Raw genomic sequence first — 24,896 nt, 5'->3', positions numbered from 1 at the left:
ATTTCTATGCTATGTTTTGTTAAGGAAAGGGAGGGTTCGTGTCTTCAGTTGCTCTTCAAAGTGAAGTTTCATGATCTCCAGCTGCATCATTTCTGTGCCTGTTGCTTTGTCCCATGAGGACCTCTGTATGGTGCCTACAGATCAATTATATTTTGGTGTTGGGCTTGCTCCATCCCTTCCAGGATTTGCTACAGATTCTAATAAATCTCTATCCTTCTTCCCATAGCTTCTTTCAGCCTGGCATTGGGACTTTGCTTCTTGTCACGTCTGGTGTTGGCACTGGGAATGGTTTAGAGGATGTTCCTGTGGAGTCCTGGTCTATAATTCTTACCAATAACTTAGAGTTTGCTTCCAGAAACACATTTCCTCTCCTCCTGTAATTTGTGAGCATTCACAGATTGCAGGTACTATCCCTGACCCAGCATGCCTGCTAGATGTAGTGAAATGTATAGCAAAGTATGCAGGATAATGAAGCTTCCTACCGGATTTCCACCTTCATTCTGGTTTACTGTTATGTTTCCTGTGAGAGTTTAGTTTATTTGTTCCCCCCACCTCACCTCTCTTAACTCTGTGGGTTGGGGCAGGGAGGAAGGGGGTATTTGTCATGAGGAATGAACAGTCCTGTATCCTCCTCCCACAGCAGCTGAACTCCTAGCTGGGAGTGTTATACCACCCTACCGACAGTGTGCAACGTCCTGAAAGCATCACTGGACAGACACGAATGCCATAGTTGACTCTGAACTGCCCTTCTGTGGCATTTAATCCTCTCTATTGACCTCCACTGACTTGGTTATTACCTACATTGGATGGCTGGAAGCATGCTGCTCTTGTTAAACATTACGACAGACGCCCCAAGTCATCACTCTATACACGGCTTTTTCTTCCACAGCAATAAGTGAGGATTTTAGAATTCCTGTGTCTAATGGAAGTGTTATCAGGATATCGTGAGGTGCTTTGCTGCCTGTCCTAGAGGAGCTGTATAATAGCTGAGATTGATGTGTGTTGACAACAGAGATCATAGCCTGAATTATTATTCATATTACAATGAGATGTAGAGTGCTTATCTCCATTGTGTTACACCGTGCATGAAGATAAAACAAGAGAAGATCTCTGCTCCTTGCAGACCTGGAATAAAACAAGCGCAGGATACAACAAAGAGAGGAGGAATGTTACCTGGTGATCATGAGATAATTGTGGTTGCTGTGATTACTGGACTGTTGAAAGAACATCCGCATTTTTCACATGAGAAACTATTTGCAGAAAATATTCAGCAGAATTTTCAACATAACAAATTAAAGAAAACTGTGTTCTCCTGTACTCATGGGGCACAATTCATGAAAGGGAAGTATCTGAATTTGTTAAATAAATTATCCACTTGGAAGTAATTTCCAGACTTTTTCTGATGTCCTTCACGGCACTGAGGTATGAACTCATAGCTCAAAGACACTCAGGAGTAAATTTAGATTTAGCTGAGGAAGAGCATTCTCCACTGGAATGGGGTGTTCCAGGGCATCTTTCAGGTGACCTCACTCACAGCAATGTGATAGCACTGTAACTTCATCACTTCTCAAAATAACTAGTTTCAGGAGCATTGGAATAATAAAGCCTTGATTCCTGTGGATGTGTAAGGGGGAGTGGGTTCTCTAACATTTAGTAAGAGTGAGGCCAAGCTGAAGTGACTGCTAGGGTCTCCATCTCCTAGAGATTTCTAGGCAGGCAGGTGGTTAAGACACACAGTTTCATATTCATAGTCACTCACACAGTGTAATGGCTTCAGCCTTGTTTTCTACAGAAACCAGATAGAAAATGGCAAAAAAACCCCATCATTTTTTCTAGTCCTCACAATTTTATTCTCATCCTTTGTACTGTACCTGTTAGTCATCTGAATGTCTGAATTCCTTACCTTATTTTCAACCTCTGTTACAATAAGAAGTGCAGACTTCATGTTTCACCCTCAGAGTTGTCCTATTTCTTCACAAGATATGTTTCTTCTTGAATTAAGTGTCTGAAGAACAGAAATAAAGAAGATAATAAATAAGTGGAGCACGGGCATATCTCATAGAATATCAATTTCTGAATAAATTTCAAAGGGAAAGTGGCTACAGAGTAGTAATAGGGTAGAAAGCAAGCAGGATGTATGGTTAGGATTGTGTTAGGCTACCCAGCAACCAGCATGTGAAAGCACTAACTGTCATCAAAGTAGCATATTTTCTACAGTTCTTCGATGTAAATGAGCACTGTAACTGGAGAAATGGAGATGGGTTCAATACTTAAAGAGCTTGCGGAGAAATAACTAACTGGTTGCAAAAGCAATGAAATATCAGCGCTAGTGGGTGATACTAACAGGGTTCCTCAAAGATATGTTTTGAGACTCGTCAAGTTTAATGTTCTCTTTTATAACTTGGCATAAAATTGGGGGTTTGAAAATAATATTAGCTTATGATAATGACTCATTCTGCATGCAAAGGGAGTTGGGTCTATCATGAGTGAGGTAGGTGTTGGATGACTTGGAAGACTGCAGTATGAGAAATGAACCCAAATACAATAGGAATAATGTCCTGGTCTTGTGGGACTGCAGACAGGAACTCTGGCAATGTGGCAGAGCACACCAGCTGGAAATGGCTGAGGAGGAGAACACCACAGTTGTTTACGGGTCGACAATGAAATACCAAGGTGGCAAAACCATGAAAAGGATATTAAAGGGTACATGTGCCTCAGGGTATAACTGCTGAGCCAGTCTAGTAGATACAGGGAATTAGCACTGAAATTATCTTTATGTTGAAGGCAGATGAAGTCCAACTGGAACTTGCAGAGAGGAGTTAGCTACTTCAGTGTTGATGGGAATGGAGTGCCTTTCTTAACTGGAGGGACTGAAGGATCTTGGCTTGCTCAGACAAGTAAAACATAGTCTGCCTGGAGGTGAGGCTGTCATTTATCTTAAATAGTACTTTTACCACCCAGGTATTTACCCACCTGGTGTATTTGTAAGCAACAATGTTGGCAAGAGAGCCAACAGCTATAAAGTGACCAGAAATGCATTTTGGCTAGAAATTGTCAGAAAGTCTCTTTCAGAGGAATGAAAGCTTTTCAGAAGGAGAAATGGGGAAGAATCAATCTGATCAGTGGTGCCCAGTGACAGGACAAGGGGCAATGGGCACAAACTGAAGCATAAGAGGTTTCAGATGAATATGCGGAAGAACTTCTTTACTTTGAGGGTGACAGAGCACTGGAACAGGCTGCCCAGGGGGGTTGTGGAGTCTCTTTCTTTGGAGATATTCAAAGCCCACCTGGATGATGTCCTGTGCAACCTGCTCTGGGTGAACCTGCTTTAGTAGGGGCATTGGACTAGATGATCTCCCGAGGTCCCTTCCAACCCTTGCCATTCTGTGATTCTGTGATTTATTTAAGGTGGGTGGTACCTTGTAGCTCTGCATATAAGGAAGCTGGACTTGCTGACATAAGACAGTGGTTTTATTCCAAAGTAATAAAAAATTGTTTCACATAGATGTATGACTGTGCATCGTGTCTCAGTAGTGCCAGCAGACTGGCCGAATGGGACTTCTCATAAAGTCCTCTATTAGTGTCCAGACCATTTATTGAATTTCTCCTTTTGCCTTTTTAAAGGGTGCTTGCGAATGGACTTGGACTTGCTTGTGGATTTATTACTTATGATCATCTCTGATGGGAGAGAAGATAAGCAAGGCATGATTCAACCACTGGTTTTGGTGACAAGACCCCTAATTCACATTGTGCTGCTTCTGATGCTGACAGAGGTCAGCACAAGACCAGTGGTGAAGGACTCTGGCTTTGCTCAGGAAGGCAGAATTGGGCATGGGGGCTGCATGTGCCACACGTGTTACTCTTTATCCAATATCAAACGTGTATGCTACGAAGTGCCTGCTTTCTTTGACCATCACTCACCATAGGCATAGGCATTCAACAACTACAAGGGCATACATATCAACAGAACTAGGAGTTGGTAGTTATTGCCATGTCAGACCTCCACTTAGAAGCGTAGGGAGCATTTCAGCATGTCTCCCACTCTGAATTAATTATCTATAGCTCTTCTTGTTTCTGTTCTGTCCCTATTAAGGGACTCAAACCGTCCAGAAGAGAGACATGCATGGAAGAAGAATAAGCCCCCGTATTTATGGGCCCATGTAAATCCAAGGAATTTATTTAACATGGATTTAAATTGTATATGAAAATGGCTTGTTGACGCTGCTGCTCACAGTCAAAATGGTTTGGATACAAACTTTTGGTTTTTACCTCTCACCGATGTCTACACTAATTTGATCATGTCTTTTACCTTGCTGTTACAGACTAGGAAGTCTAGATTTTGGCCTGAAACATTCCCTATTACAGAAAAAAATCTGTTTAATGGTGTTGCGTATTATTAGCTCCTATAAACCAATGTATAACTGATTCCTTAGTCCACATGAAGTATGTTGTCCCCAGTATGTAGTGTAAGTTGCATACTAAAATGAGAGCTCTGGCCTGTGCTCTCACCCCTAGTGCACATTCTCTGTCTTACCCTTCTGCAATATGTTTTAGTCTAGTGCTTGAAGTTTGGAACACAATAGCTGAAACAAAAGGTCTGTTATGGCATTTTGGGAATTACTACTGCTTTCTGTATCTTCAGTCCTTCCCTTTGGGCTGTTTTCCTTTTGCGCTGTTTTTTTCCTTTGTTGTTTTGAAAGGGCTGATGTGTACGCAGAATGTCATGTCTTCTCAAGTGTACTCGGGAAAGGGACTTCCACCAGCTCCCTTAGCAATGTATAAGAGCAGTCCTTCTCTCCAAGCAATGACTTTCAGAAAGTTACTGGAAATTTCTCTAAGGTCACCTTATTCATCCTTCCCCACAAGAGCTTTAATGCTGTAAAATCTAGGTCTGAAATATGACAATCCAAGGCTGTCTTTTCTTTTTGCAGATTACCTTTTCTATAAATATTACTTCTCTCATCCCAGTCCTCCCCCCGTTAGGAGCTATTAATGTCTTAATAACACTAACATTCATTAGGAAAATGCATTTCACCTTCTATCACATTCGGATCAGAACAGATCTTTTTTTTTCACTTCGGAGAAGAGATTTTTTTCCAGGAGATGCTTGCTATTCAGAGATTGTATTTCACATTGCAATTGAAAGGGATTTAATGACCCATTTATAATAATTAGAGCTGTCGTGTTTTTGTTCTTAATACATTTTGTGAATGACTAACTGCAACACCTCCCAGCTGGCCTCAGTAATGCTTGATGGGGCTCTTTGCCCCACCAGGTCTGGAAAGTTTCATAAAAAGCGTAATTTCAAATAATGAAAGTTAAAAGGGTGATGTGTAAATCTTTATTTGACACACCTATTCAAATTGTTTGTCATGCCGTGGAACTCCTGGAATAGAACTATAAGAACTGAAAGAACAAAGTGTTGTTTTCCACAATTCAGTGTTTTATTTACTCTATGACCTTATTTTTGAATAACATTTTAGGTCTACTAGACCTAACACAACTAGAAATCTTAGCCTCAGGCTGCACTTGCCGGAGCATGACTGTGTTATACCAGGGGAATCTATAATGGTATAATAGCTTCATAGACAGGCTAAAATGTAATTAATCATCTATTAAGAACTGGGAAATAACTGTAATTGGTCACCCAGTGTAGCAGGAGCTGGTTAGGAAGAGAATTAATGAGTTTAAAGTTATGTAATTTCTCTCACCACTTTACCTAAACATCTTGCTGCAGTCATTTTCTCATTCATTTATTCATCTTTTCATTCATTCATTTATGTTCTCAGCATCACTAACTATCAGCCTCTTGATCTTGAAATCTGTGTTTTCTTCTATTTCTGGCACTTTTCAACATGTTACATGGGCTTGTGCTTGGGTGTTTTGATGAATGGAATATGAAAGTGCTAGTGGAAGAATAACTCTTTACCTGATTTGTCACACTCTAAAACTCAAAGGAAAGACTACTTAGGCAAGGATGTCCGTGAAAAATATGTTTGCCGAGTTACCAGCACCTAGAGCATGCCAAACCCAGATGGTTACTTTCTTAATAAAAGAAACACAGTATATTTCTTGCTTCTGGATTTTAGTGGACTGATAGAATTGATGCAGTGTCGACTTTTCTAATTATGCAAGAAAGATTGGGAATTAACACATGCATTGTAAAATGTGCAAGGAACTGGATAAAATGGGGGCAAATATAAATTGTATGAGAAACTAACTTGTTTCAAAAGGGTACTTGATCTGTTTCCAGAATAGATTAGATGATGTGTGTGTCCTTCTGAAGGAGGTCTGTGGATTTGGAGACTGAAAAAGTTCTTCTTAGGCCTGCCTTATTGAGGAGGGGGGGAAGGAGGTGACATATTCAGAGTCACCGAGCAGGAATAAGACTTCAATAATAGCATCTTAAATGCAACTGTGCAGCTGAGGCAGTAGTAGTGAAAGCCGGAGAAAACTTTTTTGAGATAAAGGACACATCTGCGCCTGGACATCTCTTAGTTGTATGGATTCGAAGAAAAGTGTGTCTCAAATGTATTGCCAGAGTAGGTGCAAAAAGCTTCAAGCATTCAGCACAGATAGAGCACACCAACACTTAGATATTTTAATGCCATAGTAAGTGCTGAATATGCATATTATTACACGAGGGCACTGGATCCTTCAGATGCTGTTGGGACACACAGAATAACCATAATACAAACAATGGCACGCACCAGTAGACTTTAGTAGAAATGAATGTTTCAGGCAGTGTCTTACACTGCCAATCTTAAGCAGATGAGCACAAATTGAATTTCATGCTAACTTGCTCTGGGCAATGAGCACCCAAGTTTTTAATTAAGTTTTAGTGAATTAAGGTAACTTAATTAATTTTTTTTTCACACAGTTCATAGATACAGCAAAAATGTTTTGATAGCAATATTAATCTGCTCCAGTCTGCCTATACTATGGGCAGTGTTGTTGGTGTCATTAGTGATACTGGTGAAATAACCACGTGCTGGTGAAACTTGGCAAAGCAACTGTAAAAACTAAATAGCCTTGTATAGAATAAATTGGTAAAACCAACAGATTTTAAACATTTAGAAGCAACTAAAGGGGGATGGGAGGAAAAACAATGAAACTAGAAAGGAGAGGAGAATTAAACTTTTTACGGTGACGGTGGTCAAATACTGAAACAGTTTGCCCAGAGACATTGTTGAGTTTCCATCCTTGGAGATATTCAAACCACATCTAGGCATGGCCTTGAGCAACCTACTCTAGCTATTGCCACTCTGAGCAGATTGGTTGGACTAGATAATCCCCAGAGGTTCCTCTCACCTTCCAACTTCAAATATTCTGTGTGATTTTGTAGCAAATTATGGTTGCATAGATAGCTTCACTGCTGATATTTGCTCATTTTTAAAGAGTGCTTGATTTTCTAACACTCTGGGTCTTTTAATATAAGGTGTATATGGACACGTGTAGAGATGAGGAGCATAGACATGGACACACATATAAAGAAAAATCAGTAAGTGCATACTAACACTTAGATATAACATACGACATACAAGTTGCACATCATACATAATTACTGGGCCTGTGAAGGTTGATTCTCTCCTTCAGAACAGGCAATGGAGAAAGCACAGATTTAGAAGGAAGGAAACCAAGGTTTGTTTCCAGAGCTGCTTTTTGACCTGCAGCACAACCATAGAAAAAACTCTGAGTTTATATTTTCTATTGGTTATGCCAGAGTAAACCATCTCTCAACTTGTGTGTATGGACTAAGATCTCCATCTCAGCAAAAGCTCCAAAAGGTGCCTGGTATTGATGTGGTCTTCTTCTCAGTGGATAAGAAGAACAAGGAATCAGTCTTTAAAAAGAAATTTGTGTTGGTCCATTCACCATGTCAGGATATGCTTGAAGAATGGTGTGGTTTTGGCAGATGTCACAAGGCAAGGGCTAGGGTGTCTGGGTTGCTCTAGCTTGTCCTTGAATGCAATTTACTCCACCAGAGCCACAGGGAATTAAGCAAGCAGCAAGCTCAAGAAGGGATCTAACTAGTCAAATCGCTTTTCAATGTCAAAGGCTGAGAGGATGACTCATAAGCTCCATCACCTTTTCTTTTCCAGAGCACTTGGTCAAATCTGAAGCGGGTCAACACTGACCAAATTGTGTTCACTTGAGGAGAAAATGAATGCATGATTAGGTTCTGTTTTAAAGGAGACACGTAAATCACTGCTCTCACTTGTCTATCGTTCCTACCATCTTTCTCTGACCCCAGTGGAAGTTTGTGGTAGAGAACATAGGTTGTGGGGTTGAAGTCCAGCCTATATGTTCTGTTCTTTGTGATACAAGAAGAGGAAAGGGTGAGAAAAGCATTTCCTGGAAGTAGTCAAATGGACTCAAAATATCAGGAAAATCAGGAAAGATAAAAGAAAAGTGGGTTTATGCCCTCTGAGTATTCAATGTATTTTTCTGATTAATATTTCAGTTATGGATGTATTGCTTATGGCCAGTTATGATAGGGGTTTTTTTTAAATCTGAATATTTTTATGTCTTCATTTAAAATAGTGTCTTAGTGAACCTTAAAACAATGCCTGAATATTTTTCATCTTCACAGAATCACAGAATGGCAAGGGTTAGAAGGGACCTCGCGAGATCATCCAGTCCAACCCTCCTGCTAAAGCAGGTTCACCTAGAGCATGTTACACAGGACTTGGTCCAGGCAGGGTTTGAATATCTCCAGAGAAGGAGACTCCACAACCCCCCTGGGCGGCCTGTTCCAGTGCTCTGTCACCCTCAAAGTAAAGAAGTTTTTCCTCATATTCAACTGAAACCTCTTATGTTTCAGTTTGTGCCCATTGCCCCTTGTCCTGTCACTGAGCACCACTGAGAAGAGTCTTGCTCCCTCCTCGTGACTTCCATCCTTAAGATATTTGTATGTATTGATGAGGTTCCCTCTCAGTCTTCTATTCTTCAGGTTGAACAAGCCCAACTCAGCCTTTCCTCATAGGGGAGATGCTCCAGTCCCTTTATCATCCTAGTTGCTCCCCTCTGGACTCTTGCTAGGAGTTCCTCATCTTTCTTGAACTGAGGAGCCCAGAACTGGACACAGTACTCCAGGTGGGGTCTCACCAGGGCAGAGTAGAGGGGGAGGAGAGCCTCCCTCGACCTGCTGGCCACACTCCTCTTAATGCGCCCCAGGATACCATTGGCCTTCTTGGCAACAAGGGCACACTGCTGGCTCATGGTGAGCTTCAGAGGCATGCAAATCATTAACAGGAAGCAGAAGAATGGCCAGAAGAAAGAGAAAAAAAAAATCAAGCTAAAAAACCCAAACAAAAACCTTCAGAATGTCAAGGGAGGTGTTTAGCATGAGATTTTTTTTAATTGGGGGGTGGGGAAGCAAGTATTGTTCAGGCATGTGGAAGAAATATCATTCTTAGATACTATGGGTGAGAATCCTGCATGAATAGGGGGCACAAACCTTCCAGAACATAGCAACTGAGCACCCGAGTCACAAAGTAGATAAGGGATAAAATAGAGCATCTGCAGACCAGCTCAGTGCCATGGAAAGTGAGACAATCCTGAGTTTGAATGGGCAACCAGATTGCAGAAAGAGCCTCATTTGGTCTTCTGCAAATATTTGACTGTCAAAACCCAAACGAGCTGTGAGTTTCCATTTGGTTTTATTGTGACTGCTAATGAATGGGGGGAGAGAAATAGGCAAGGGAGTGAAAGAGGGTGGTACAGAAAGCTTTTAAGAGAGGAAGAAATATCTAATGTTTGGACAGTCCTGAGGGGTTTGGAGTCAGATAAGAAAGGAGTCTGAAAAGAAATAGAGCAAAGTGTATCTCGTCAATGGACAGCAATTTTCACAGAATGATAGAAGAGAGAAGTGTGGGGAGAAGAAGGACAGGAAACTTGTTCTGGGAAAGATGTGCAGCCCAACACAGCTGTTTGTGAGAGCACTGCTGGCTCTTCACAATATGGCAGGATCTTAGGCAGAAAAGAAAGGAAGAGAAACATTTTCCAACTTCAAAGAGGGCTGGGTATCCAAAGAAAGGTCTAAGGAGAGTTGTGATATATTATGTTGAACCATCATTGATGACCAGACTGATTTAAGGTTGTTACAGAAGACATGCCCAAGAGGTAGGACAGTGGGATATGTGAGCCAAGATTACAGATGTCACCAAGAAAAAGGGCAATAAAGCCTGATGGGACACTAACTAAGGGCTGTGGAAGAGAAGTCACTGGGGAGTGGAGGCTTGGGATAGGGAGAGTGGACTCTGAAGCAAGAGAGGTGGCTGAAAAGCCCTTGCAAGGGTGAATAGTAAAAAGAAAAGGAAGTAGGAGGAGTGGCTGTTAATGTTGAAGGATGCTGACAATTAGATATGCAGAAATAAAAAAAAAAAAAAATCTTAATTCTGTCCTTGTACAATAACCTTCCAGGAGACACAGAAGAACCATGCCACTAAAAGCACAGAAAATGAGAAAAATAAAGCATGGAGTGAATACTCATTAAAGGAAGAAAAAAGTCTTGTACCATTAGAGATTTGTCTAGAGATGGAATGTTGTCCTCCTGCCCCTAGTTGTTACAGTTCTTGGACTGAAGTCCGAAACAAAAGCAGAAAAGGAAGATCCAGCCAAACTGCAGCTGGCAGATTATCGTGGATTCCTGGCAAACTGCTGTGAATGTGCCTCACTTGTATTTTCTTACAGCCCTCACCAGCAGCTACTTCAGCCTCACCAGTAATGAAGATGTGTCTCTCTCATTTACACATATTGAAGCCATTCCATTTCAGCATAAATAATTAATCATTCATTGGAGCAGGAATTAGGAGAAAGTGTCCTGCATCCCAGGTGACTGCCCAAACTACTGTATTATGGAGAAATTCCCACTTTCTCTTGCTCATTAGGTCTTAATTCAGCTATGCAAAGCAGAGCAGTGTCAACAGAAATAAATGAAATGGCTCTGTCCCAAGTAACCATACAATGCACTGAGGAGGGCATCTCCAAAGAAGGTGAAAAGCCTAGTTTCAAGCTCTCTGTCTACTTAATTTGAAGCAAAGCTTTGAACATTGTTGTGGTTTAACCCCAGCTGGCATCTAAGACCCACAGAGCCACTTCGCCCAGGTAGGATCAGGGAGAGAATCAGAAGGGTAAAAGTGATAAAATTAGTGGGTTGAGAGAAAGACAGTTTAATAGGTAAAGCAGAAGCCATGTGTGCAAGCAAAGCAAAGCAAGGAATTTATTCACTGCTTCCCATGGGCAGGCAGGTGCTCAGCCATCTCCAGGAAAGCAGGGCTCCATCATGCATAACAGTGACTTGGGAAGACAAACGCCATCACTCCTTACATCCCCTCTTCCTTCTTCTTCCCCCAGCTTTATATGCTGAGCATGACTTCATATGGTGTGGAATATCCCTGGGGTCAGCCGGGGTCAGCTGTCCTGGCTGTGCCCCCTCCAAATTTCTTGTGCCCCGCCAGCCTCCTCGCTGGTGGGGTGGGGTGAGAAGCAGGAAAGGCCTTGACTCTGTGTAAGCCCTGCTCAGCAACAAGGAAAATATCCCTGTGTTATAGCACAAATCAAAAACACAGCTCCATACTAGCTACTATGAAGAAAATTAACTCTACCCCAGCCAAAACCAGCACAAACACTCATGAAGGTGTAGCCACCTGAGTATAGAGTTTTCTCGGGCTGAGGTCTTTTGTTTACACCTGGGGCATAAATTGGTTAAATTCCAGATTTACTTATCCAGAGAAAATAAAAATGCCTGTGTGAAGGGCTGCCTTTTGTTACAGAACTTAAGCCTTTCATTGTTAAAGAAGAATTTCTAATAAAAAGAGAGCAAAAACATAATGTATGGAGACTTTCCAATCCCCTTCCTGCAGGGATATCAGCAACTTTTTATTGACTCTTTTTCACAGGTGAAGATTGCAGGTAGAAAAGAGAAACAAAATAGGAGGATGTGAGAAGTGAGAGTGATACTGCTTCAAGTATGGGTGTTTCATGTGCCTGCTGTACCTCCTAGTGCCTTCATACACTACCTAGAGCACTATGGAACATCTTTGCAAAAGGTAAACCAAGAAGTAGAACAAATCAGATAATTTTCATGTCTAGGCTAGTCAGTGAAATATGGTCATGTAAAACTTAGATCAGCATGCAGCAACTGATGAGCATTTTGAAGAAAATCAAATGTAGCATCACCATAGCTGTGAAAGCCAGCTCTTTGCGAGCATGAGTCACCAAGAGATCTTTACAGAGCATATCTACTAGATAGCACAGCTGCAGTGACCCCATCATTTCCTCCTCCAGCCTCTGGTGGGGACTTCCTCACTATAAATGCTGACTGAAAGGACACATCTTTGTCCATGTAGAAAGGCTCCCATAGCATTATCAGTATAGTGCAGAGAGGAAGGTGGAGGAAGATCATCAGGAGAAGAAGTGCAGGGAACAGCTTTGGTGCCAGGACTGAGATGTTCACCTGTACCTGGTCACACTGAGCAATTTGCCATACCAAGAAGAGGATGAATGGAAAATATTTGCCACAGACTTCTAGAAGCATAGAGTCATAGAATGGTTTGGGTTGGAAGGGACCTTTGAAAATTATCTAGTACCTGCCACGAGAAAGGACATACTTCACTAGATGAGGTGGCTCAAAGTCCCATTCAACCTGACCATGAACATGTCCAATGGTGGGACATCCACAGCTTCTCTGGGCAACCTGGTCCAGGATCTCACCACTCTTATTGTAATAAATTTCTTCTTCATGCCCAGTCTAAATCTACCCTCTTCCAGTTTAAAACCATTGCCCCTTGTCCTGTCACTACAGGCCTTGGTAAAGTCTCTCTCCATCTTTCTTATAGGCATCTCATGAGAGTGGAGTAGAGGGAGAGAATTACCTCCCTCTATCTTTCTGGCCATGCTGCTTTTGATGCAGCCCGGGATATGATTGTCTTTCTGGGCTGCAAGCGCACATTGCCAGCTCATGTCCAGCTTTTCATCCACCAGGATCCCCAAGTCCTTCTCCACAGGGCTGCTCTCAATCCATTCATCCCCTAGTCAGTATTGATATTGGGGATTGCCCCAACTCAGGTGCAGGACTTTGCTCTTGACCTTGTTGAAGTTCATGAGGTTTGCATAGGCCCACTGCTCAAGCCTGTCGAGGTCCCTCTGGGTGGCATCACTTCCCTCAAGTGAATCAACTGCACTGCTCAGCTTGGTGTCATCTGCAAACTTGCTGAGAGTGCACTGAATCCCATTGTCTATGTCATAAATAAAGTACCAGTCCCAATATGGACCCCTGAGGAACACTATTTGTTATTGATATCCATTGGGACGTTGAGCCATTTACTGCAACTCTTTGGATGCCATCATCCAACTGATGACTTATCCATAAATTGTGCATCCATCAAATCCATATCTCTCCGATTTAGAGACAAGGATGTTGTGTGGGACCACATCAAAGCCCTTAAATAGGTCAAGATGGTTAAGATAGATGACATCAGTTGTATGTACCTCTAGTACCTCAAGGTCTGTCAGATTCCTGTGCCTTTCCTCTTCTTTGCCTGGGTGAAACTGGGAAATGCTGGATGTTTGTTGTCAGATCAACTTACAGATTTTGCAGGCTTTGAGGAAACTGAGACAGAGAAATATCCACATTTCCTATCAAAGCCATGGAACAAGTTCATATTTGGAATTTGTATCCCTTTTACCTAATGATTGGAGTAGAAAAAGAATATTTTCCAGGAGGTTACCTTTATTTTTTAAATGTATTTGCTGCTACAAATATGTCCTACACCTTTGTATTTGGTTTCTCATAACAGCCTTACAATGCTTTCATCAACCTTCCATTGCCTTATTCATTTGCAGCAACCCCATGTGGTGTGGATGCTTTTTTCAGATAGTTCCAGTGAAAAAAATCAGATTTGATGGCGAAGGCAGTCAAGCAAATCTTTAGCAGTAGCTTATTACTTCTGGGTTATGGTACAGAGGAACTGTATTCCATCCTACAGTCTCATTCCTGAGAGGTCAAAGAATGCTAATGCATGAGCAACTGGTGCCTAATATCTTAAAAAAAAAAGCAAAAAGCAGATATACTACTGACTAACAGTGAAAACCTTATTTCCCAGACAGACAAGCAAACAGTGATCTTGGTGGATAAAAATCTGGACATGAGCCAGCAATGTGCACTCGCAGCCCAGGCGGCCAACTGTATCCTGGGCTGCATCAAAAGCAGCATGGCCAGCAGGGTGAGGGAGGGGATTCTGCCCCCCTACTCCATTCTGGTGAGAGCCCACCTGGAGCCCTGCATCCAGCTCTGGGGTCCTCAGCACAGGGAAGACATAGACCTGTTGGAGCAGGTCCAGAGGAGGCCACAGAAATGGTCAGAGGGATGGAGCACCTCTCCTATGGGAAGGCTGAGAGAGTTGGGGTTGTTCAGCCTGGAGAAGAGAAGGCTTCAGGGAGACCTTATTGCAGCCTCGTAGTACTTAAAGGGGGCCTATAGGAAAGATGGGCACAGACTTTTTAGTAGGTCCTGTTGCAGCAGGACAAGGGGTAATGGTTTTAAATTAAAAGAGGATAGATCCAGACTAAATATAAGGAAGACATTTTTTACAATGAGGGTGGTGAAACACTGGAATGGGTTGCCCAGAGGTAGTGGAGGTCCCCATCCCTGGAAACATTCAAGACCAGGTTGGACGGGGCTCTGAGCAACCTTATCGATTTGAAGATGTCCCTGTTCACTGCAGGGCAGTTGGACTAGATGACCTCTAAAGGTCCCTTCCAACCCAAACCATTCTATGATTCTATGATTCCATGATAGCACACCCATGTTTTAAGATAAAAGGAGGCTTTTTCTTAGGGGGAAAAAAAAAAAAAAATGTCAAACCCAATGATTTTGTGCATTTGATACTTGCTGTTAACTTTGAATACATGATACCAAACAAAACAATCCCCCTAAGCCCATTACATAGACACACTGGGGAGTTACAAAAATCAAGTGGTTAGATGGTGTCATAGGGGAAGAGGGAAACAGTTTTACACTCTGCAAAAGAGAGGATACCTGGAAGTGCTGTGTGAAGACGGGAAGTTGCTTTGCAAGAGAAAGTTCTTGCACAGCATGGTATCAGGATCTTGCTGGCTATATGACAAGCTTTGCAAATAGTTTTAAATGTTGTCCAGAGTTGTCTGCTGCGTGCAAAGTTACCTAATGCAAGCAAGAAAGTGCTGTCAAAGAGATGAGGTGCATCTCTGCTTGATGGCAGGCAGCACCCTGTATACTGGTGTAGGATAAAGAACCTTTTCCATTCTGCACCATGATCTGGTGGGTGAAAAGGCACTTACACTGCCTGAAATGGAAGGCTTTTAGTTTTCTTTCTTCTTAATCTGCTGAAGAATTCCTAGCTTAGTCTGTTTATGGTCACACTTTCTATGAATTTTTCATTTTAAACAGCTAAAGGTTTAGTAAATAATTAATTGCTCCTATAAGCATCTTACAGACAAGCACCTGGACAAGAGGTATTTTTAATTAAGGAAAACTATGGTGTGGGCACCCTACTGAGCTGCTGGTCTTTCTAAAAGCTAATTTCAGAATGCTTTTTAAATGATCAGTTATAAATTAACCCTTTATAGGCAATCTTCAAAGAATATTTGACCACGTTTATTTTCAAAATGAACATTACAGGATTTTTGGGCAATTGCTCTAGGCTCTTTCTTGGTCTGACTGTGGCAATACCTGCGATGAGGCTGGTTTGGAGTCAGTTTTAGATCAAAGCTGGTTGTATGTGCTCTGATCTGCAGTAGGACTGGGAGTGCTGTAAAACTTTGGGTTGTAGCTCTTTAGAGTTGTGCATGCCATAGAAGTCCTGAGGGTGACATGCTGCCCTGTGAAACCTGGGATCGTCTTGTCCTAAACAAACAAAAATTTCATGACAACAAAACAAGCACAAAGAATTAGATTATAGGAGATAAAAAAAGAAACCCATCTTGAAAGAGGAACATAAACCAAGCCCAGCTACAGGTCTATCCCAAGAACACCAGCCACAACCAAAGTCTTTGATTGAACAAGGCTTTATTTAGCACCAATGTTAAGTTCACCCCCCTTGCTCACATTCAGAGAGGGATTTAAGCACAGGCATGACCTTGGGAAAAGGACAGTAGCTTTAGCCAGAAATTGCTTTAGCTCTCTCTATCCATGTCCCAAAAGGTGTTTAGCTCATGCCAAGACCCTGAGCTGATATGGTCACATGGAAGGGGCAGGGATCAACACCTCTTTCTGGGATCCTTGACCATGAGATCAAGGCTGTAAGCTGTGGAAAACCAAGCTGTACTTGCATGTCTTGAGATCCTGCAGTGGCTTCAGCCCAATCTTCTTATGGACTGGGTATTTCTCTTATAATCAATCTCCTTCATACACTGATAAATGGAGACTGTTTGAGAATCTACGGGGAAAGAAAAAATAAAAAAAAAAAGAGAACAGGCTTCTCACCTGTTTGAAAAATTTCTTCACAGACCAACAACCTCCTCCACCCTCCTCCTGTGCCTCTCAGCACATTGCCTAGCTGCGTTATTCCTGGTTCAGCTCCTGTCTCCCATGATGGGGCCAGTCACCTTGTACAAAGTCAAGTGGCTGCAGAAGTCACGCGAACAGGTCAGCACCTGGGCAGCCTGCTCTCGGGGGACGGATCCTGCACAGGAGCTTGGCTTGGGCTGCTGTGTTGGAGCTTCCCTCAGCACCTCTCCTGCTGGAGCTAAAAACACAAAGCTGGATTGATCGAGATGTCAGAAGTACATTTTCCCAGAGGTCAACTAAATTCAGGTAATGATGCAATGCTGCAGTGTACTCCTCCTAATCCAATCAAATAATGTAGGCTCTATCAAATAAAGTTCAAGGTAAGCATGTGAAACGTGGCTGCTCCTTGGCTGCTGGCAGCTTTCCTAAGTGCTGAGAATCAGATCAGAGGAAGAAAAAAACCTTCCCATCTCCAAAGAGAAGCTTCCACACAGACACACACTTGGAAGAAAGACAATACTTGAGTGCAGCTTTCTTTGCCAGGCTTTTTTTTTTTTTTTTTTTTCTCCTTTGGTAATCGTTTTTTTTTTTCACTCTCATCTTCCCATTTTAAAGCGTGTTTGTTTTAGGTCCAAATGACTTCTAAAATTTTGATGAATTTGGGTGCCTCAGTTTATGACCACATGTGGAGTGGGATATCCTGATTTGTTCTCAGATGTGAACAGACTCAGAACACTGGGGAAATTCAAGCCCTTTTTAAAACACCTCAGATTGAGTGTCCAGAAGTTGGTATGCCAGAAAATATTGGTCATTTCTGGAACTCTTGGGCCTTTGCAACTCCATGTCTTTGCTCAGTAAAGTCATTAATGCTACTTAAGCAGTTCAAAATAGTGGATCAGGGAATATAAGTCTCTATATAATTCATCTGGTATTGGGTAAGTACTGCAATATTGTTTCTGTATAAATTTAATCAATTGAATAGTAAATGCACCAGCAAAAAATTCACACTACTATTGATCTGATTTATTCCTCATTAAATATTAATTGAAGTTTCTCCATTGTGTCCTATGAAAGTTGTCCAGCTGTGTTAGAAATGTATGCATATTTATCTTTTACATAATGCAGTGCATTCATCCAAACAGCATGCAGCATGGACTAACACACTGGTTATTTTCCATGCGGAACATTTGAATAAAAGCACATTGGAGGGAATCTAAAGATCTGTCTGCTACCTCAGTTTAACCCCATGACCCACCAAAAAGAAATTTTTCTGGCTTTGGAGAGCGCCTGTCCCTCTCCTCTCTTTGTACATCCTGGTTCCCAGCGAAACACATTGCGGTGGTGTCATTTAAGCGTCTGTGGCTGAATTTTCGAGGGAATGAGCCTTGCAATGAACAGGATGCTGTGCACCTTCCTCATGCGGTTCTAGGATACGGTCAATTCTTAATTACCTGTGAGGGTATCACCCAGAGGACGGATTAATCCTGCTGTGGCTGCAAACCACTCAGGCCAGACCTTCCCGAGCTGGCTCAGATCCGCAGCCAGCAGGACTGCACTGGCTCAGCGCTGCAGATGCTTGCGGGTCTGGGCTCCCCGGGGATGTCCAGCCGCTACAGGCAGGTTAAGCTTTAGCCTTGTTTGGTCTCTTCCTTGTGGGTTACCTTGCGGAATGAGGATAGAACTGCAAATCACTGCCATGGCAATGAGTTAATCTTACTGAAACCCTGATAAACCCAATTTATTAATATAAAACCTGCTTTGAAGGAAAATGACACCCTGAACTAATTACTTCAGACTGGATTCCTTCTTCTGTTTCAGAGCCCCTGACTTTTGTTTTCTCATGAACCCAATGTGCTCATCTCCCTGTTTACGTCCACCTTCCCAGTTTCTGCAGTGTTGTTGCTCTGGTGTGATGAATAAGGAGTGAAACAGCTCCTCTTCTCCGATTTATTTGTGTTTCTTGCCTGCTGTGAGCTCAGGGGCCTGATTCTGCCTGAGCAAGTATTTTTTTTGGAGCCTGGTTGCGCTCTCTGAGTAAACTACATGGTTGCCAGTGTTTATTGAAGGGATTTGTTGACTGGGAAATGCAATTCTCAGCAGCCACTGCTTTGAACTGCATATTGTTTTCTGAAGAGTTCATTACCCTGGCCAAGGCTTTAGTTTCACTCAAGTGTGGCTCATAAGTTCACTATGCAGGTCTCATTTATTTTATCTGTTGGGGTTTTTTTTTGTCAGTTTGTTATCGCCTGGCTCTCTTCAGCACTATAGAAGAGTCAACCATGACAGCTCCAGTTGTCCCAGGGCTAAACCTGAACGGTCACAGAGCAGTGGACAATGCACCAGTCTCCATCCTACATCCAGACCTGGTCCCTTCTGATAGCCCCTGGGTATTCCCAGGGGAGTGCCTGATGGGTCAATCAGGCTAGATCAGGGACAAACCATGGTAGGTAATGCCTTGCCTTATTATGGGCCATATGGCTTTTGATATTAAGATGGAAGTGTCTCACTGTTCCTGAATGATCAAGACACTCCTGGATGTTGGCAGATATTTCTCATCTACTGGTCCATTGTTCTGCCCTGTTGCTGGAGTACTCCAGCCTCAGCTGCAGAAGTCCTGGGGAAACGGGGATCATCCTGACAATCTTGAGGGCCTAGCTGAGTAACCATCATGGTAGCAAACCACCAACAAAACAGAGCATGAAGCTGTAAAAGCAAGGGTGCAATTCAGCAGCAGCAATGAAGAGCACCTCAGCTAGATGGGAGTCCTGGGTCAGTCTTCTAACTAGACTCTGCCTCTCTTGTTTGCATGGCTAATAAAACACAGTGTAAGAAGTGTCCTACTCTGGAGGAGAGCTACATTAGACAACACAATTGTTTTTATCTTTTCCTAAAGTTTGATTCTATAAAGGAATGAATCAACATGTCCCGTGGTCTGGGAAATTCGAGGGAATTTTACTTTGGTAAAGAACGTTTGTTTGGAACAGTCTTTTCAAAGAATCTTTTCTTTGGTTGTGTTTGGTTTTCTAAGTACGCTTGAGAGTAAAGGATGTGCTTTTCAGGGAAGAATGCATTTACAGCTAAATTTTGCCCTGCGATAGTTCTTTGTAACGCCTGTTGCCTGGGATAAGACACAAGTGCAGGTATCTCAAGTCAGAAGCCACCTTTCGCTTCTCAGAAAACAGACTTTATGGTAATCTCTGGTTTATTCTTGGGAGGAGGTAGCTGAGACAGCTTTAAAGTACTGCAAGAACCATTCATGCCCATGATTTAAATCATGCCGTTCCGCTAACAAGTTGCATCCTACTAGGAAATGGGTTTTACTTGCTCTTTAAGTAGATAATTGGGGGGGACGACTGTGAATTGAGGGAATCTGACAGGAGCAGCAGTTGTGATGGTGACAAAGACAGACAAACTTCATAAAAAATGTGTTCACTGGGCATGCAGAAATAAACAACTCTTTACTGTCTGAGTAAAGATGACTTTTCTAGTTAATATCCCCTGACAGCTTATTTTTGTTTCTTTTATTTTTCTGACAATTTTTTGAGTGAAAACTTCATTACCTTCTCCCCGTCATACTAATCCTTTGAGCCACAGGGTAGGAAAAAAATGCCAAGACTCAAATTCAAGCAAAAAAGGGATGAATGCGGAGCAGAAATTACCTATTCTTGGCCTTGCCATTGACTCCCTGCTTTCCCTCTAGCAAGTTTCTCAAGGCCATATACAATACAGTATCAAAGCATGCAGCATGCTGGGTGAAGAGGGTCCATCATCCCTGAGCTCAATACACAGCTGCCCAGAGCAAGCCAGCAGAAGATGCTGATGGGAGGGATGTTAAAATCTTGGCTATCTGATGCCTGATTCAGAACTGCAGAGAGGCACCTCTGTTTCCTCTGAATCACAGCTCTTTCCTGACTCCACATTGTGTCCAGCCAGATGAGATCTTTCTGGCTTCTCTGGTTTTCTTTACAGAGCTCCCTCCCAAGTGTAGAAATAGAGGTTTTGGAGGCAAGGGAGAAGGAAGGGAAAGGACCTTCCTTCACCCAGGGATGCAGGGCTGGAAGGGTATTTGTTCCTGCACAGGGCAGGATTAAACATATCTTGATCTCATTAACGATAAATACCCGTCTAATTTGGTCTTTAAAAGCTCTGTAGGAAGAGGTGCCAAATTGACTGAGGACTTTCTGCTGCCCTTCCTCATCAGCGTCCTCTAACAGTCTGATGGGAACTGTCTATTCTGCAATTTTCTCTTTCCCCATAGTCCTCTTTCAAAACAGACCTTGTATGGGCTGGAAGACCATTGATGTATCCCTCCTCATATCATCATTTCCTGAGCAAAACAAAGCCACTTTTCCCACAGGCCATTTTTAAACCTGCTATCCTTGCTCTTAACCTGTGGACTCTCTCCAATCTTTCTACATCTTGGTGGGATGCTCAGTACTAGACACAACACTCCAGCTGAGGTTTCATCACCAAGATAAAGGAGAATAATTCTAATCACCTCCTGTGTCTTCCGTATGTTAGTTCAGTCAGGAATGAGATGTGCCTTTTCTGCCACTGCAGCATATTTTTGAATCCTATTTAGTGGTCAGCTCTCACTCTGACTTTTCTGCAGTATTGCTGCTTAGCCAGTTATTTCCCACTTTGCATGTGAATTCTTCCTAAGCAGAGCACTTCTTCATTGATTTTGTTTTTATCAGCGCAACTCCTCAATATGTCAAGATCATTTTGGTTTGTGATCTTGTCCTTCAGGGTCCTGGAACACCTCTCAGCTTGACTTTATCAGCAAATCTTATTGGCCTTTTTTATCCGTACTAAAGATAATATTAAATGAGCCACATGCATGAAAGACCCTCACAGGACCCCTTGTAATGCCCTTTGAGTTTGAAGCTCCAATTAACTGTTGAAATGCTGGCCTTCCCTGAATCCAAGACATGTCTGTAATCTAAACTTCACCCCCATGCACAGGGTTCATCAAAGAGGAAGGTTTTAATGCACGGACACCACTTCTTAACTTCACCAGGACAATGGCCACTTCCATACACAGAGAGGCAGACTTGGGAGGTTGGGTTTTTTTGCATCTCCTGAACTCTCATTGTGAAGAAACGAGTTATATGTTCTCATCCAAGGCAAAACATGATAAATTACACTTCTATAATAGAGGGGCAAGGCACCTGCAGCTGCCTCACATTTATCAATGGGAAAAGGGCTGTATTGGCCAGTTCTTGTGGAGCAGCTAATGCATGGAAGCTTCTTATCCTGCTGTCTTTCCCCAAGGTAGCTGAAATAGTCTGGCTAAACACAATGTGAACATTTGGTCTTCTCAGGGCAGAGCAAGTAGCATAGTGAGTGTGAATAAATATGTTTTCAATGATGAACGTGCATTTTAGAAATATCATCTATACCATCTTATAGGATGTTATGCAAGACTTAGTGAAGTCAGCTTAAATCACATCCACCACTGCTTCCTCATCCAATCCTTGTGCTACCTTGTCAAGGAAGGAATTTTGTTGATCTGACATGATATACGCTTTGGAAATCCATGTTGGTTGTTTCCTATCACCCATTTTTTACCATTGTGCCTATAGATTGTTCAACAATTCCTTCCAGAGTCAGCCTAAGGATTAAGATGAGGCTGACCGGCCTCGTCGTTTTGGATTCCCTTTCTTTAAGTACTCCCTTTTCTCTGCTTCAGTCCCATGGCATCTATCAAGTCTTCCACAAGTCCTCAGAGGTAATTGCAAATCATTCACAGATTATTTTGGTGAACTCCTTCAAAATCCTTTGGTGAATTCTGTTACACCTTACGAAGCTGAAGAGCTCTATCTTATCTACATATTCTTTAACCTGTTCATTTTCTGTTTGAGCTTGTCCTCTTGTCCTCTTGTTAAAATTAATTACCTTAAGTAGCTGTTCATAATTAATTTTTAGTGTAGTCTGCAGCAAAGAGCGTATTGAATTCTTCAGTTGTCTTTGCATCATGTGCTATTTGTTCTCCTTCCCTGTTAAGTAACGGGCCAGTACTTTCCCATGTTTTTTCCTACTTTTAATGCATTTATAAAACCTTTCCCTATCAGTCTTTATGTTCCTTTCAACCTGTAACCCATTTTATCTCAAACCCTCCCTGAGTTTTTTATCCCTCATCCTTAATGACGCACCTTTTTTAGCCTTTTGTGTCATTTTTTTTTCTTAGTTTATTTTCGGGCCCTTGAAAAGCTCCTGATGCAGTCATAATGGCTTCTCACTGTGCTCTCTGTCCTTCTCCTGTATCAAGATAGGCTGCTATTGTGCCTTTAATACACTCTCTTGCTGTAACTGCCAACTCTTCTGCCCTCCTTTATCCCTTAAATTACCTTCCCAAGAGACCTTACAGATGAGTTCCCTGGGTTTGCTGAAATCTGCTATTTTTTTTTTATTTTTGAGGAAGTCCATTATCCTTACTTTTTTTTCTCTAACTCCTTCCTTTTTCTTAGAATAGTGATTCACAGTCCTTTCACCTGTCACCTTCCCTTTTTAGTTCTTCTCTATTAGACAGAACCTAATCCAAAACACTTCCTCTCCTTATAATTTCCTCCACCATTCGATATGTCCTTGATTCATTCCAAAGGCTTTATAGATAGCTTGAATCCACCATGCTTTCCCCACAAATATTTGGGCACTTGGTGTTCCTTAGTGAAACTACAACCTGTCCTTCAGGTGTCCATGGTCTACAGAAGACCCATCTCATCCCATTACTCCTTCTTATGTGCCTGTGGACACAGCAGAAAAACTACATCACTTCTGAACTTCATGGAAAGTGCACACGCTCTTGATGTAAAACACCACACCCTCTTTCCTTTCTGTCCTTTAAGAACAAACTGTCTCCCTTGTAGACATATTCCAGTTTTCCTGCTTACCCTGCTGTGAAGGTGGGATATTCCTTCTCAGTGGGAGGGTATGTGAAGGATTGGGCTCCTTCACAATTTCTTCATGATTTTTTTTTTTTTTTTAATCTAATGATAGCCATAGTTTAAAAAGTCTGGAAAGATCTGGGAGGAAAGACCGAAGTCAAGATGGGTGCTCACACTGCCAGTCTGCAAGAACAGGCTCTGGCTCGCTTCTCTGTCTGGATGCATGCAGGTCTCAGTTCTGGTTGATTCAGCCATAGTGGGAGGGCTGAAAGAGGTGTTTCTTGAGGTAACGCCTCATGTGCAGACCTATTTGAGGCTCGAGGAGTGGAGTTAAGACACCAAACAGTCATATTGCATCAGATGACAGTCCTCTTAGATCAATAACCTGTATCTGTCCTTTGTCATAAAGGTTGCCATAGGAAAGAATATCAAAGTAGATCAGACATATGCTGATATTGCCTCACTTCTGCAGCATACTCTACCACCTTCAGGCAGACTCCAGCTTGGGGTTTTCCTGTGCTGCAGGTTGCGCCTCTGCTTTGAGTTCAACAGACCCTGATTAGTGTCTTTTCTTCCATGCAGTGCCTAATTGCTTTTTGAACCTATTTATAACTTCCAGAGCATCTTATTGCAACGAATTCCATGATTTAATTATGCACTGCGTGAACACACATTTCTTTGTGTGTTCTTCTGGCTGATCATTTCATCTGGTACTCACTAGTTCTTGTGTAATGACTCCATGCTGTGCAAAATTCTGTTACAGCCTCTCCACATCTCTTCCTTTTCAAGGCTAAAGACTCTGTCCTTGCTCAGAGCTGTTCTTTACCTTTGATTCCTTCTCCTGTCCTTCACAGAGGCCTTTCAAGTTCTTCTGTGCCTTTCTTAGATGGGATAACCAGAAATGCACACACTGCACTGGGAACACTAGTAGGGTACACCAGACTGGAAGGAAATGTTCTGGCTTGTTTATTCTTTTACTAATAATCCCAAACGCTATTTAACTACTGACCTCCTGCTGACATTGTGTTGCCATTTCCATGGAGCTGTATGCATTGAATCAACATGTCTTTCTGGAGGTATACTTAAAAATTGAGAGTCCACTGTTATGTAGGTACATCTAAGTTTGGGGGTTTTTTTCCTTGCCCCACCATAAAATAATTTGTGTTAACTGGCACAGAATTTCATTCGCCAGTTTCTATTCTAGCATAGGAAGACCATTCAGCAATGTTTTGCAATTTTTATGATGGAGTGTAATATCAAATCTGCAGCAAATTTTGTTGCCCTATTACTCAAGATTTTCTGCCTCTAGTAAAGTATCTTCATTGATTGTGTAGTTATTCTCACATCCCAACACCAAACTGGGTGGGAGTGTTGATCTGCTTGGGGGGAGGAAGGCTCTACAGAAGGACCTGGACAGGCTGGATTGATGGCCCAAGGCCAACTGTATGAGGTTCAATGAGGCTCAGTGATGGGTCCTGCACTTGGGTCACAATAACCCTGTGCAATGATACAGGCTT

The sequence above is a fragment of the Egretta garzetta genome, unplaced genomic scaffold (genome assembly GCF_000687185.1).
Source record: "Egretta garzetta isolate BGI_Z169 unplaced genomic scaffold, ASM68718v1 scaffold74, whole genome shotgun sequence".
Classification (NCBI taxonomy): Eukaryota; Metazoa; Chordata; class Aves; order Pelecaniformes; family Ardeidae; genus Egretta; species Egretta garzetta.
This window is presented reverse-complemented; position numbering follows the sequence as displayed.